The sequence below is a fragment of the Lethenteron reissneri genome, chromosome 16 (assembly GCF_015708825.2).
Source record: "Lethenteron reissneri isolate LAM-NWPU_2019-01 chromosome 16, ASM1570882v1, whole genome shotgun sequence".
Taxonomy (NCBI): Eukaryota; Metazoa; Chordata; class Hyperoartia; order Petromyzontiformes; family Petromyzontidae; genus Lethenteron; species Lethenteron reissneri.
In genome coordinates, this window is record NC_083794.1 from 288,333 (window position 1) to 304,914 (window position 16,582).

The 16,582-nt window shown below is 54.5% G+C and overlaps 1 pseudogene; it reads left to right on the top strand.

The window, feature by feature from the left end:
- The window catches only part of LOC133343093 (ligand of Numb protein X 2-like), a 96,949-nt pseudogene that overhangs the window by 79,312 nt on the left and 1,055 nt on the right, over nt 1–16,582 (top strand).

Here is a 16,582-nt window from a genome sequence, read left to right on the forward strand (position 1 = left end):
TAGTCACGCTGTAGGTGGGGCTGTAGTCACGCTGTAGGTGGGGCTGTAGTCACGCTGTAGGTGGGGCTGTAGTCATGCTGTAGGTGAGGCTGTAGTCACGCTGTAGGTGAGGCTGTAGTCATGCTGTTGGTGAGGCTGTAGTGACGCTGTAGGTGGGGCTGTAGTCACGCTGTAGGTGAGGCTGTAGTGATGCTGTAGGTGGGGCTGTAGTGATGCTGTAGGTGAGGCTGTAGTCACGCAGTAGGTGAGGCTGTAGTCACGCTGTAGGTGAGGCTGTAGTCACGCTGTAGGTGAGGCTGTAGTCACGCTGTAGGTGAGGTTGTAGTGATGCTGTAGGTGGGGCTGTAGTCACGCTGTAGGTGAGGTTGTAGTGATGCTGTAGGTGGGGCTGTAGTGACGCTGTAGGTGAGGCTGTAGTCACGCAGTAGGTGAGGCTGTAGTCACGCTGTAGGTGAGGCTGTAGTGACGCTGTAGGTGAGGCTGTAGTCACGCTGTAGGTGAGGCTGTAGTCACGCTGTAGGTGAGGCTGTAGTCACGCTGTAGGTGAGGCTGTAGTCACGCTGTAGGTGAGGCTGTAGTCACGCTGTAGGTGGGGCTGTAGTCACGCAGTAGGTGAGGCTGTAGTCACGCTGTAGGTGAGGCTGTAGTGACGCTGTAGGTGAGGCTGTAGTCACGCTGTAGGTGAGGCTGTAGTCACGCTGTAGGTGAGGCTGTAGTCACGCTGTAGGTGAGGCTGTAGTCACGCTGTAGGTGAGGCTGTAGTCACGCTGTAGGTGGGGCTGTAGTGACGCTGTAGGTGAGGCTGTAGTCATGCTGTAGGTGAGGCTGTAGTGACGCTGTAGGTGAGGCTGTAGTCACGCTGTAGGTGAGGCTGTAGTCACGCTGTAGGTGAGGCTGTAGTCACGCTGTAGGTGAGGCTGTAGTGATGCTGTAGGTGGGGCTGTAGTCACGCTGTAGCTGAGGCTGTAGTGACGCTGTAGGTGAGGCTGTAGTCACACTGTAGGTGGGGCTGTAGTGACACTGCTGGTGTTGCGAGACGTAGTGCGGCTGGCTTGACTGTGCCGTGCTGGGCCGTGTGTCGCCCCAGTCGGCGATGGAGATGTGGGCCGGCGGACGAGAGGCTCCAGCAGGGACAGCGCCCCCCCCTCGCGCAGCGACAGCTCCTCCGGCGGGGAATCGTCCGGCTCCGGTAACGGACTCACCACCACCACCACCGCCATTACCACCACAATTACCACCACCGCCACCGCAAATACCACCACCGCCAATACCACCACCACCGCCGATACCACCACCGCCAATACCGCCACCACCAATTCCGCCACTACCACCTCCGCCAATACCGCCACAACCGCCACCACCGCCATTACCGCCACCACCGCCATTACCACCACCACCAATTCCGCCACTACCACCACCGCCGCCATTACCACCACCGCCGCCATTACCACCACCGCCACCACCGCCACCACCACCACCGATGCCACCACCAACTTCACCACTGCCATGAACTTCACCGCCACCGCAACAACCACCAACTCCACCGCAACCACCACCCACTCCACCGCAACCACCACCAACTCCAGCACCACCACCGCCACCTCCACCACAACCACTACTGCTGCCACCACCAACTCCACCACTGCCACAACCGCCACCACCACCAACTCCACCGCAACCACCACCAACTCCAGCACCACCACCGCCACCACCGCCACCACCACCGCCACCACCAGGGCAGGTTTAAGGCGTGGGGGCTTTAGGGGCTGCAAGCCCAGGGGCCTCCACCAGCTGGAGCGGCCTCCAGAGATTGAAGTGAAAAGTGATTTCGTTTGTGAATGCTGAATTTTATTTGTTATTGTTAGCGTTGTAACAATACATTTTATTTTTCTTTAACTTTGTTTTCCTTTTGAAAATATTACTGGGGGGGGGGGGGGGGCTCACACTACCTGCAGCCCCGGGGCATACACAATCTTAATCCGGCCCTGGCCACGACCACCATCAATATCCGCCAACACCGTCGCCACCCTCACCACAGCCACCACTACAATCACCACCACTGTAGCCGCTGCCACCACAACTTAGCCGCTGCCACGCCGTGTCGACACCTTCTCTACCCCTCACCACCTCGTGCTGACGCATTCTCTACCCCTCACCACCACCACCACGTGATGCTGTCACCTTCTCTACCCCTCACCACCACCACCACCACGTGATGCTGTCACCTTCTCTACCCCTCACCACCACCACCACCACGTGATGCTGTCACCTTCTCTACCCCTCACCACCACCACCACCACCACGTGATGCTGTCACCTTCTCTACCCCTCACCACCACCACCACCACGTGATGCTGACACCTTCTCTACCCCTCACCACCACCACCACCACCACGTGATGCTGACACCTTCTCTACCCCTCACCACCCTCACCACGTGATGCTGACACCTTCTCTACCCCTCACCACCCTCACCACGTGATGCTGACACCTTCTCTACCCCTCACCACCACCACCACGTGATGCTGACACCTTCTCTACCCCTCACCACCACCACCACCACGTGATGCTGACACCTTCTCTACCCCTCACCACCACCACCACGTGATGCTGACGTGGGGTAGAGCTGTCCCCGGGCTCTCCGGTACGTGAGGGTGCCGTGTCGACGCTGGAGCTGCGCCGTGCCGACCCGTACGAGGAGCTGGGCGTCATGGTGGTGGGCGGCAGCGACACGCCGCTCGACAGCATCGTGGTGCAGCAGGTGCTGCGGCCCGGCCTCGCCAGCCGCGACGCTCGCCTGCTGCCAGGAGACCGCATCCTCAAGGCACGCGCACACCCCCAGAGACACACACCCCCAGAGACACACACCCCCAGAGACACACACCCCCAGAGACACACTGGTTCATCGTCGTCATCGTCGTCGTGTGTGTGTGTGTACATACGTGTATGTGTGTGTGTGTACATACGTGGGTGTGTGTGTGTGCACATACGTGTGTGTGTGTGTGTACATACGTGTATGTGTGTGTGTGTACATACGTGTGTGTGTGTGTGTACATACGTGTATGTGTGTGTGTGTGTACATACGTGGGTGTGTGTGTGTGTACATACGTGTGTGTGTGCGTGTACATACGTGTGTGTGTGTGTACATACGTGTGTGTGCGTGTACATACGTGTGTGTGTGCGTGTACATACGTGTGTGTGTGTGTGTGTACATACGTGTGTGTGCGTGTACATACGTGTGTGTGTGTACATACGTGTGTGTGTGTGTGTACATACGTGGGTGCGCCCGCTTGTTGTGCTCCCTGATGGCTAAGTATGGTACGTACATCACGATTCATGGGCACATGGTGTATAGTGTGTAGTGTAGTGTATAGGGTAGTGTATAGGGTAGTGTAAAGTGTTGTTCAACATCGTCATCATGATCCAGGGGCACATAGTAACTGTCCACCGGCCTCTCCGTCTTGTGCCAATATGGCGCAAGTAGTGCCACATCATATTAGTGCAGTGTATAGTAGTGTAGTGTATAGTGTAGTGGATAGTATATAGTAGAGTGCAGTGTATAGTAGTGTGTAGTGTAGTGTTGTGTATAGTGTAGTGTATAGTAGTGTAGTGTATAGTGTAGTGGATAGTATATAGTAGAGTGCAGTGTATAGTAGTGTGTAGTGTAGTGTTGTGTATAGTGTAGTGTATAGTAGTGTAGTGTATAGTGTAGTGGATAGTATATAGTAGAGTGCAGTGTATAGTAGTGTGTAGTGTAGTGTTGTGTATAGTGTAGTGTATAGTAGTGTAGTGTATAGTAGTGTAGTGTATGGTAATGTATAGTATTGTAGTGTCTAGTAGTGTAGTGTATAGTAGTGTATAGTGTAGTATATACTTGTGTAGTGTCTAGTAGTGTAGTGTATAGTGTAGTGTATAGTGTAGTGTATAGTAGTGTAGTGTATAGTAGTGTATAGTGTAGTATATACTAGTGTTGTGTATAGTGTAGTGTATAGTGTAGTGTATAGTAGTGTAGTGTATAGTGTAGTGTATAGTAGTGTATAGTGTAGTATATACTAGTGTAGTGTATAGTGTAGTGTCTAGTAGTGTATAGTAGTATATAAGAGTGTAGTGTATAGTAGTGTATAGTAGTGTATAGTGTAGTATATACTTGTGTAGTGTATAGTGTAGTGTCTAGTAGTGTAGTGTATAGTGTAGTGTATAGTGTAGTGTATAGTAGTGTATAGTAGTGTAGTGTATAGTAGTGTATAGTGTAGTATATATGTAATAAAAGGACTCGAACACTTCTTTCTGTCTTCGTGTCTTTATTCAGGTTCACGTCTTTACCCACACGGCACTCTGTTATAACTCCTGTATTTGTAGCCCCCGGCTATTCACTGCTATTATAGCTTCCTCACCCCTCTGACTCTCTGCTTCATCTACTGTAACCTCCTCCCTGTAGACTTGCTGCTACCCCTATGTGCAGACCCTCTGGCTGTCACTGTATGCAGACCCGCTGCCCACTCTCTCTGTGCAGCCCCGCTGCTGACTGCAGCCTCCTCGCTGCTTCGGGTCGGTCACCGCTGGCCAACGGTGCCGATCCTCGCTCCCCCCGTGTTCGTGGCGATCTCGCCACACCCCGCTTCGCCCTTCGTGGCCTTCCTCTGTTCCTGGTTCCCCGTCACTCCCCCTGCTCTTCCGGTTCCCCTCCTTCTATACTCAACCCCTCTCCCCCAACGTGAACTAACTCCTCCCCCCCTGACGGCACCTCAGAAGGGCCGTTTACAACCGCATTACATCACCCTCCCCCCTAAAGAAAATCCAGCCGACCTCGGCTGAATTGCAACCTGAAAAGCAATGCGGGTGTAAAGGGCCAACACGCAAAAAGACACGAAGCATTGAAGAACATTATAACAATAACACAACACAACACAATCTAACGAAACGTGAGGGATTTCGAGCGAGTACGGGTAGCCGGGCCGTCCCGGACGGTCGGCGGCCCACCCGCCGAGCGGGAACGTGGAAGGGTTTTAGGGGCGACGGGCGCAAGTTCTTCCGTCGCCATTGGAGGCCCGCCACTGTCCCGCTCGCGTCCAGAAACATCCCGTACTCGCGTCCGCGGAGGGATAGGAAGAGCTGCAGGTCCCGTGGGTTCTGCGGCTCCGGTCGGCGTCCCACAAGCGGAAGGTCCTCCTCCCTGCGCTGTCACGGCCGGCTTGTCTGTGAAGGGTACGACAGGCGCTCTCGCAAGGTCAGCAGACACAGGCAAGGGCGAGTCGGCAGCAACAGACCCCGGCAAGGCAACTTGGGGAGATGACGCATCCGGCCGTGGGGCAATGTATGGCTTCAACCGGGACGTGTGCACGAACCAACGCCGTGCACCAACCTGAACACGCGCCGACTGTGGGTTGGGAACCTCAATGAGGCGGACCGGACCCTGCCAAGGTCGATGTAATTTAGGAGATGTACCTGGCCGCACCTGTGGGCAATGAAGCCAGGCCAGGTCCCCCTTTTTCCAGGGACACTCCCCCTTTGAACGTCGGGCACACCGCTCATTCCTGGCCTGAGCCTTGGCAGTAGCCATGCGGGCATTTTCCCTCGCCTCAGCGACACGCCGAACGTTGTCCTTAATATACTCAGGAAGAGGCTTAACAGGCCCCCTCGCACCGGTTCCCAACTGGTCATGAATCGGCGGCACGTTCTCACGGCCGTACATAAGGAAAAACGGCGAGTATCCAGTAGCCGCGTGCGGCGTCATGCGATACGCCGAAAGCACCCCAGGGATATGCAAATCCCAATCAGATTGGTTTTCCCCGACTGTATGGCACAGCATGGCGGACAGAGTCCGATTCAACCGTTCCACCATACCATCCGTTTGCGGGTGGTAGGGGGACGTCCGTATCTTTTTAGTTCCAAGAGCCGCACACACCTCCCCCAACAATTTAGACGAAAAGTTACGTCCCTGATCCGTAAGGAGCCTCTCCGGAGCCCCTTTGTCCATTACATACCCAAATAGAAAGGCGTCCGTGATAGACGCCGCTGACTGGTCAGGCAAGGGCCAGGCCATCGGCCAGCGAGAGAGGTACTCCACCCCCACCAGTAAATACTTATTCCCTTTAGCTGATGGCGGAAAGGGTCCCAAAATATCTAACGCCACCAACTCATTAACCCGAGATACTTTAATCGATTGTATCGGCGGAACATATGGATGTTTAGGCGGCTTACGGCGGGCACAATCGGGACACGCGCGAACGTGACCGACGACATCCGTCGTCATGCCGTGCCAATAATAGTCTCGTTGCAGCGTCAATAGGGTTTTCTGCACCCCCAGGTGTAAAAGTGTGTCACAGTGCAAAGATCGAATCAACTCATAGCGCAATGACGCAGGCACAACGAGACGCCAGTGTTCCTGTATCCCTTCCCTCCACATCAGTAACCCATCTCGGAGAGCAGTTTCCGAATTACCACCCGCACCGACTTCCTTACCCGCCTTCTCCGTTCGTTTCCGTAACGACACCAAAGAATCGTCCAACATTTGCTCCCGAATCCACACAGACCTTGGAAGACGCAAAATCCCGTCAGCCGGTCCCCCTTCAACCGGTCCCGGTGTAAGCGGAGGTTCGAGAACATCCACTGCCCGCGCGACAGGTTGAGGGGGGGGCTGAGCCGGTCCACACCTATGCGTCCCCGACGCACACGCACAAGGGGATTGTTGCGGCAACCTGGACAGTGCGTCCGCGTTAGCGTGACGCACACCCTTCCGATGGTGAATTTGGAAGGAGAATTCTTGCAACGTGTCCAGCCATCTCGCCAATTGTCCGGATGGCTGGTCCATCTTAAGAGCGTACTGCAAGGCCGCATGGTCCGTTCGGACAATAAACGACCGACCGTACAGATACGGTCGAAATTGGCGGAGAAAATACACAATAGCCAAAAGTTCCCTGCGAGTGACGCAGTAACGAGTTTCCGCGGGAGACAAAACCCGACTCCCGTACGCCACCACACGCTCAACACCACCTTTTGACTGGGACAACACCGCCCCAATCCCGGTGTCACTCGCATCAGTATCCAGAATGAAGGGATGTTCAAAATCCGGATAATCCAACGTCGGCGCAGTAGCCAGTAGGTCGCGCAGGCTCCGAAACGCCGCCTCCTCCGGCGGTCCCCACACAAATTTGTGCCCCTTCCCAGTAAGGAGATGCAAAGGCCTGGCGATAGTAGCGAAATTCGGAACAAACCTCCGGTAATATGAGGCGAACCCCAAAAACCGACGCACATCACCCACCGTGGCGGGGGTTGCCCAATCCCGGACACACGCAGTTTTCTCTGGATCCGTGGCCACCCCGTCCGCACTAACAATATGTCCCAAGTATCGAACGGAACGTTGCAGTAGATGACATTTCTTAGGCTTGAATTTCAAATTAGCAGAACGCATTCTGGCAAAAACGGCCTCCAACCGCAATAAATGCTCATCAAATGTGCGGCTGAAGACAATAATATCATCTAAATAAATGAGACATGTCTCCCACTGCAACCCCGTCAATACCAACTCCATCAATCTCTGAAAGGTGGCAGGGGCTGCATTCAACCCCATCGGCAGACAGTTAAATTGGAACAACCCCTGCGGCGTACGGAACGCTGTCTTTTCCCGCGAGGGCTCGTCAAGGGGAAGCTGCCAGAAGCCCGAAGAGAGATCTAGCGTTGAAAAAAACTTAGCCCCTGACAAGGCGTCGAGAGAATCGTCCATACGCGGCAGGGGATACGCATCTGCCACCGACACTTTATTTAACTTCCGAAAATCCACACAAAATCGTAATTTACCATCTTTCTTTTTAACCAACACGACAGGCGCACCCCACGGGCTATTAGACGGAGATATAATATCCGCTTTCAACATGTCTTCCACTGCCCCTCGAACGTGCTCACGCTCAGCCGGACTCATCCGACGCGAGTTCAAGCGGATAGGGGCCGCGTCCCCCGTTTCGATGTGATGAGAGAGCAGCGAGGTGCGTCCCAAGTCCAAATCGTCCGAGCTAAACACATCGGAATAGCTCGCTAATAATTTATGAATCGCACAACGCTGCTCAGCGGAAAGGGCCGAATTTTCCGCACATAATTCGGCGATCCAACGATCGTCCACCCCTCCGTCGTGTGAAACACCACCCACCAGCCCCCCGTCCGGAATGTCACTCTGAGCCGTAAACGCCGTAGTGGCGTGTGCCACAACGGTACCAGCCGGCACACACACGCTTTCAGAAGTCGCATTTAACACCTGCAAAAACGGGCGCTGATCCGGACGGACAATGGTTTGCGCCCCCACCAGTGCCAATCCGCCCGTAACAGCGGCGGACGGCGACAGCAAAATTCCACAAGCACTCTGCCGACCCGGAACCGGCTTCCGGTATCGTAGGGGAATGAGCATCTGCGAGCCAGGTGGAATATCAACTGAAACTTCCGATAACGCCTGCACCTGGGCAACCGGAGCCGGTCGCCCCCAGGTGGACTGTAAAAACGCCAATTTGCGGCCCCCTGGCAGTTCAATGCAATTTTCATTGATTCTAATTAAAATGGGCATCTTAGCCAAAAAATCCGTGCCCAACAAGCAAGGAACCGCCAGGGACCTCGAAATTAACACAACGCCCGAGGCCGAGACCCCCCCGATAGAAATATTAGCGTCCACCTGTCCCACGATGCCCATACTACCCCCGTTCGCAGCGATGCAGGAAGCGTAAGCCGGCCTCACGGCCCCCGGTGGGATGTTCAAAAGATGGAATATGACATCCGAAATAATGGTCGCGGACGCCCCGGAATCCACCAAAATACGCACGTCCACCCCTTGGATCGACCCCGGTACAGTGGACGAACCTGTAGCGGCCGCGACAACCCGCCGAGCCAACTTACGCCACTGCGTTATCGAGCGACAAGGCGCAGATACTGGCCTCCCATATTTTAGAACATCCGCGTCGCACAACAACGGCGATGAGTGAGGTGTCAGGCCTTGCCGGGTGTCTGGTGCGCACCGACTTGCCTGTGCCGGAGGGTCTTTCTTTGGGACGTCCGCGATCGAGGCCTCCTGCTGGGGCGGCCCCGGAACCCGGGCCCAGCAGTCCCTGGCATAGTGGCCCCGACGGCCGCAGCGGAAACAGTCGACGTCGGGTCGGCGCGCAGCAGGCACCCCGTCCCGACGTGGCCGCGCCGGCGGCGGAGCCCGCGGCCCCGGCTCGCTTCGAGCCGGCCACGGAGTGGAGGCGGCCGACAGCTCCTTTGGGCCGGTCGCATCCGGCACGTACACGGCCTTTGTAGGGTCCCACCCTACGGCCCCCCCATCGACGACAGGACCGCCCGTCCACGCCGTGACTTGTTTCCAGCGGCGGAGATTGAACTGGGCGTCCAAACACTTAGCCGCGGTCCGGGACGTGAGTTTCTCGTGACCGCAAGCCGGCATAGGAATGCCCAGATCCCGGGATAACTCCAACATCTTCCCCAAGATGAGAGGTTCCAGCAGGTCAGGCTCCGTCTCCGGGTAAGCGGCCATCGCGAGTTCCAGCACGGCGCCCCTGTACGCTACAGGCGACTCCTCCGGTGCGCGTTGCCGCTGCACGAAGCGGCGATGGGCGTCATCCGGTGGCTCGTACGCGTCCGCCATTTCGTCGAACACTCCACGCAATGTTTTCTTCTTCGCAGCTTTTATAGAGCGAAAAAAACGAACAGACTCATCGTCAAGGAGAGTCGGAAGCACCTCCAGCGCCTCGGCGTCCGTCCACCTTGCCGTTCGTACCGCCGCCAAAAATCGACAAGCGAACGCACTCCAATCGCCCCCGATGGAGAACTCCTTAACAGTTGTAAGGTGACGACTGCGGCTCCTTGGCCTGCTTCCGTCCGTCACCGACTCTTCCGGCGGCAAGTTCAGCAAGGCGTCGCAACGCGGTGTCGCCAAGATGGCGGACGATCTTCGTGGCGGCCCCAAGATGGCGGCTTCCCGCCTTCCGTGGTGCGCCACGCCCAAGATGGCGTCTTCACGCCGCGTGGTCGATGGCGGCGCCATCGAAGACGACCCGGGCTCCTGCCGATCACCACCATCACCTTCCAACGCCGCCCTTGGCGTGACAAGGTCACACAACTCCGTGATGACGGTTTTTAGGGTCGCCAGTTGCTCCGCCATCCGGGTCCATCTTAAATCTTCGTCCTTCAACGCAGATGGGTCGGGCGCAGCGGCAACCTCCTCCACACCCGGGCCCTCACGGATCTCTCCCTCCGCCGAAGTGAAGCCGACCTCAGGAGGAAGATCGTCGTCGTCCGATGATGAAGCCGACGCCGGAGATGGGATATTCTTCTTCCTCAGTTGTTTCGCCATGCCGTTTCACTTCTGACTCCAGTGTAATAAAAGGACTCGAACACTTCTTTCTGTCTTCGTGTCTTTATTCAGGTTCACGTCTTTACCCACACGGCACTCTGTTATAACTCCTGTATTTGTAGCCCCCGGCTATTCACTGCTATTATAGCTTCCTCACCCCTCTGACTCTCTGCTTCATCTACTGTAACCTCCTCCCTGCAGACTTGCTGCTACCCCTATGTGCAGACCCTCTGGCTGTCACTGTATGCAGACCCGCTGCCCACTCTCTCTGTGCAGCCCCGCTGCTGACTGCAGCCTCCTCGCTGCTTCGGGTCGGTCACCGCTGGCCAACGGTGCCGATCCTCGCTCCCCCCGTGTTCGTGGCGATCTCGCCACACCCCGCTTCGCCCTTCGTGGCCTTCCTCTGTTCCTGGTTCCCCGTCACTCCCCCTGCTCTTCCGGTTCCCCTCCTTCTATACTCAACCCCTCTCCCCCCACGTGAACTAACTCCTCCCCCCCTGACGGCACCTCAGAAGGGCCGTTTACAACCGCATTACATATACTAGTGTTGTGTATAGTGTAGTGTATAGTGTAGTGTATAGTAGTGTAGTGTATAGTGTAGTGTATAGTAGTGTATAGTGTAGTATATACTAGTGTAGTGTATAGTGTAGTGTCTAGTAGTGTATAGTGTAGTGTATAGTAGTATATAAGAGTGTAGTGTATAGTAGTGTATAATAGTGTATAGTGTAGTATATACTTGTGTAGTGTATAGTGTAGTGTATAGTGTAGTGTATAGTAGTGTAGTGTATAGTAGTGTATAGTGTAGTATATACTAGTGTTGTGTATAGTGTAGTGTATAGTGTAGTGTATAGTAGTGTAGTGTATAGTGTAGTGTATAGTAGTGTATAGTGTAGTATATACTAGTGTAGTGTATAGTGTAGTGTCTAGTAGTGTAGTGTATAGTAGTGTATAGTGTAGTGTATAGTAGTATATAAGAGTGTAGTGTATAGTGTAGTGTATAGTAGTGTATAGTGTAGTGTATAGTGTAGTGTATAGTAGTATATAAGAGTGTAGTGTGTATAGTGTAGTGTATAGTGTAGTGTATAGTAGTGTATAAGAGTGTAGTGTATATTAGTGTAGTGTATAGTAGTATATAAGAGTGTAGTGTATAGTGTAGTGTATAGTGTAGTGTATAGTGTAGTGCAATATCTTGCTGGCACCAATCTCTTTTGATGTCGTCGTCAAGCCCATTCTCCTCTCTTTCCGGCTTCCTTACATTTTTACGAACGATACAATTTTTACTTAAAGAAAGCTAAACTCAACTATTTGTACTTCACCAGGTAAGGCCCACTGAGCTATGCTGCTGTCTTTCATAAGCGACCTGGCCACCACAAATGATAGCCCAACGAAGTGGCTTATCGCGTTGACAATTACAGCAGGAGCCAAATACTCTGAACGCACGTTGCTTCTAAAAGTGGAGGGAAAAACTGGAGGACCTGGAGATAAACCAAATATACAGCAGCAACCGCCTGTCGCCACTAAGTGGCTGTGACGTCAGCACGGCGCTCGTGCCAGGCTAGGTGCACTTGGAAGCTGTTGCGGGAAGTGTTGAAGGCTCGCCGCTGGCAGGAGGAGGCCGCGGCAAAGACCCAGGTGCCCTGTGTTGACTGCTGTGCCAGACTAGGTGCAGGAGGTCACGGGACAGAGCTGCACAGGAGGTCGCGTGGGTCGCCTGACTGAGATGCGGATAGCTCCAAATGAAGTTTGAGATGCGGAGATGCGATGAGATGCGGATAGCTCCAAGTTAAGTTTGAGATGCGGAGATGCGATGAGATGCAGATAGCTCCAAGTAAGTTTGAGATGCGGAGATGCGATGAGATGCAGATAGCTCCAAATGAAGGTTGAGATGCGGAGATGCGTGAGGATGCAGATAGCTCCAAATGAAGTTTGAGTTGCGATGAGATGCGGATGCGCTGCCTCTGCCTCCCTCTCAACCACTTTGCTGCGTTCTGGCCGCCCGCCCATCATCACCTCGGGAAGGGGGTCGGTAACAGAAGTTGTCCTCATCCCCCCCCCCCACGCTCCCACCCTCCGCCCCCCCCCCCACCCCCCCCCGCCCCACGCCGCGCAGGTGAACGGCGTGGACATCGGCAGCGTGCCGCACGAGTTTGCGCGCGCCGCGCTCGCCGAGCCGTGCCGCTGCGTGCGTCTGCGCGTGCTGCGCGACGCGCACCACGCCGCCTTCGGGCCCGACGGGGCGGCCCCCACGGCACCCCCCGGGGCGGCGGCGGCGGCGGCCTCCTCCTCGCGCGTCGCCCGCACGGCGCTCCTACCCGCCGCTCGGCGTCCTCGGCGTCGGCGTTGGCGGCGGCGGGAGGGGCCGGCGCAGCCCAGCAGCGGAGTCGCACCGGCTCCCGCGCCGGCACACGTGCCGGGACTTTGCGCGGCGGAGAGACGCGCCGCGGGGACGGCCTCGCCGCGGCCGCTGGGCCTGGCATGAAAGCCTGCAGGTGACCATGGACGACGACGACGACGAATATGATGATGATGATAATATTGTTGACGACATAATTGTGTTAACGATGATGATGATGATCAGTTTAATACGTAGGCTTTATGGATGATTATGATGTTGATGACGACGATAATTATGTTGACGACGATAATGAACGGACGAATGACGACGACGACGAATATAGGATGATGATGACAATGGTGATGGTAACGACGACAAAATTATGTTACCGATGATGGCGATGATCAGTTTAACACGTAGGCTTTATGGACGACGACGACGACGCTAATTACGTTAACAATGATGACGACGACGACGAAGAGTGATGACGTAACGACGACGATGTCTCGTGACCGCGCGGGTTGCCGGCCCCAGGTGGTGTTGAGGAAGCGCTACTCGGGCGAGGTGCTGGGAATCCGATTGGCCGAGGCGACATGCGGCGGCGCCGGGGGCCCCTCGGAGCTGCCGGCGGGGGTCATGGTCCAGCGCGTGCTGCTGGGGGGGGTGGCGGCCAGGGAGGGCGCCCTCCGTGCCGGGGACCGCGTCATCGCCATCAACGGGCGCGACGTGCGCTAGGGCCACCACGGAGCAGGCGGTCGCCATCATACAGGCAAGGGGGGTGCGGGTGGAGGTGGTGGGTTTGTGTTTACTGCCCGCAGTTGTCCCGTAGGGGAACGGGGTCACAGGGGCGACAACAACAAACGATACGAAAATACGGCGCATGTACAGTACGTTGAACTTCTTTCGCACCCTACGTAGCCAACCGGGCTCATCGGAGTGCAAGTATAGGAAAGGTAAGAAAAAATAACAAAAGCAAAACTATTTTACCAGGTAAGGCCCACCGAGCTGTTTGCTACTTTTTCGGAAGCGACCTGGCCACAAATTCACAGCCCAATGCGCAGTGGGCTCATCACGTGGTAATATGTAGCAGCCAAATCATCGAAATACTTAAAAATGATTAGTAACTCGACGGTGCTACAGCTGCTGCCGCTGCGTTTCACAGACACGGCCTGCAGTAGTCCCGGAGTAGAGGGCGACATTGCCGAGTGTGTAATCCCAATTTGGCAAATTGAAACCCATGATGCCGGCCGCGGGATCTTTGAACATCCGCTGGGTGAAAGCGGGATGCCACGTCGTGGCGGGTTAACGTTGAACACGGCCGCAGGAATGTCCAGGGCGGCCTGCCGGATTGGAACCCCGTCGCCGCTTTGTGACGTGCGAGTCGGGCGAAGGAGCGATTGAGTCGGCTGACGAACGTTGTTGTACCCCTTCTCCCTCCCCCCCCTCTCTGTGTGCGCGCGATCGCCCCGCTCGGCGCGCCTGCAGTCGTGCCAGGACCGCGTGCAACTTCGTGGTGTCGCGACAGTGCCGGCCGCACGTTCCCCGAAATCCTGCACGAGGTGGTTCCCCAACAACAACAACAACGACCACAACGCTGGCGCCAACCCGCCGCAGCGGCAGCGGCGCTGAGCACCGTGAGGACCCCGCAACACGAGCCCTACCACTGAGCCTGACGCTGACCCTGATACTGATGCTAATACTGACGCTCACCCTGATATCGATACTAAAACTAATACTAGCACGAGCCCTAACAATGACACTGACGCTCACCCTGACACTGACCCTGACGCTGACCCTGACCCTGACGCTCACCCTGACACTGACCTGACACTGACCCTGACACTGACATTGACCCTAATACTGACGCTGACAACTGACACTGATACTGACGCTCACCATGATACTGACACTGACCCTGACCCTGACATTGACCCTAATACTGACGCTGACACTGACCCTGACGCTCACCCTGACACTGACCCTGACCCTGACACTGACCTGACCCTAATACTGACCCTGACACTGACACTGATACTGACGCTCACCCTGACACTGACCTGATACTGACCCTGACACTGACCTGATACTGACCCTAATACTGACCCTAATACTAGCACGAGCTCTAACACTGACCCTGACACTGACCCTGATACTGACGCTCACCCTGATACCGATACTAAAACTTATACTAGCACGAGCCCTGACACTGACCCAACACTGACCCCGACACTGACCCTGACACTGACCCTGATACTCGCACTACCGGCACAAACCCTAACACTGACCCGAATCGTAAAACTAATCCCGTCACTAACCCTACCCTCACCGTAGCTCTAACCCAGTGCACGCGGGTGCGCGCATTGCGCGTGCGTGTTGCATGCATTCATCCGTGCGTGTGTACATGCCCCCCCCCCCCTCCCCCCCCCAGGGCTCACCGTGGCAGGAGAAGACGGTGCGGGTCTCGAAGGCCCCCCACGAGTCTCTGGGGATAACGGTGGCGGGGGGTCTGGGCAGCCTCGGGGGGGACCTCCCGATCTACGTGACGAGCGTGGACCCGCACGGCTCGCTGGGCCGCACGCGCAACGTCCGCACGGGTGAGGAGGAGGTCGCGCTCTCGGCACGCACCGCGGCGGCGCTTGATGCGAACGAGCCGCGGAGTGGAAACCGTCGTCGCGCGAAACTTGAGAGTCGTCCCGCAGCAGCAGCGGCGGCGGTGACAGTGGCAGCGGTGGCGGTTTATTGGCGAAACGAAGACGATCGCGCGCGGCGCTTTCAGAAGCGCCTCTGTGGCCGTCTGGAACGCTCTTCCTTCCGATATTAGGAAGCCCGGAGCTGTGCACTTTTAAATGATCATCGTCGAGATTGAAAACTCGTTTCTCTAGAACTGCTTTTTGTGTCCTTCCGCCATACCTTCGATGAGTGCTGTTGGCTACGTACAGTGTGAAAGAAGTTCAACATGCAGACGGCTGTACACTGCACGACTATACACGACACCAGTATACAGTACACTACACACTACTAAACACTCCTACTCAACACTAGAGTCCACACTACTAAACACTCCACTACTCAACACTACACTGTACACTATACACTACACTACTAAATACTACAGGTCCTATACACTACACTACCATACTAAATACTACAGTCCTATACACTATACACTACACTACTAAATACTACAGTCATATACACTATACACTACACTACTAAACACTACAGTCCTATACACTATACATAACTACTAATAAATACAGTCCTATACACTATACACTACACTACTAAATACTACAGTCCTATACACTATACACTACACTACTAAATACTACAGTCCTACACTATACATACACTACTAAATACTACAGTCCTATACACTATACACTACACTACTAAACACTACAGTCCTATACACTATACACTACACTACTAAATACTACAGTCCTATACACTAACACACATACTAATACTACAGTCCTATACACTATACACTACACTAAATACTACAGTCCTATACACTATACACTACATACAAACACTACAGTCCTATACACTAAACACTACTACTAAAACACTACAGTCCTATACACTAAACAATACACTACTAATACAGTCCTATACACTATACACTACACTAAAATACTAAGTCCTATACACTAATACACTACAAACACTACAGTCCTATACACTATACACTACATACTAATACTACAGTCCTATACACTATACACTACACTACTAAATACTACAGTCTATACACTAAACTACACTACAAATACTACAGCTAAACTATACACTACACTACTAATACTACAGTCCTATACACTATACACTACACTACTAAATATACAGTCCTATACACTATACACTACACTACTAAATACTACAGTCCTATACACTATACACTACACTACTAAAT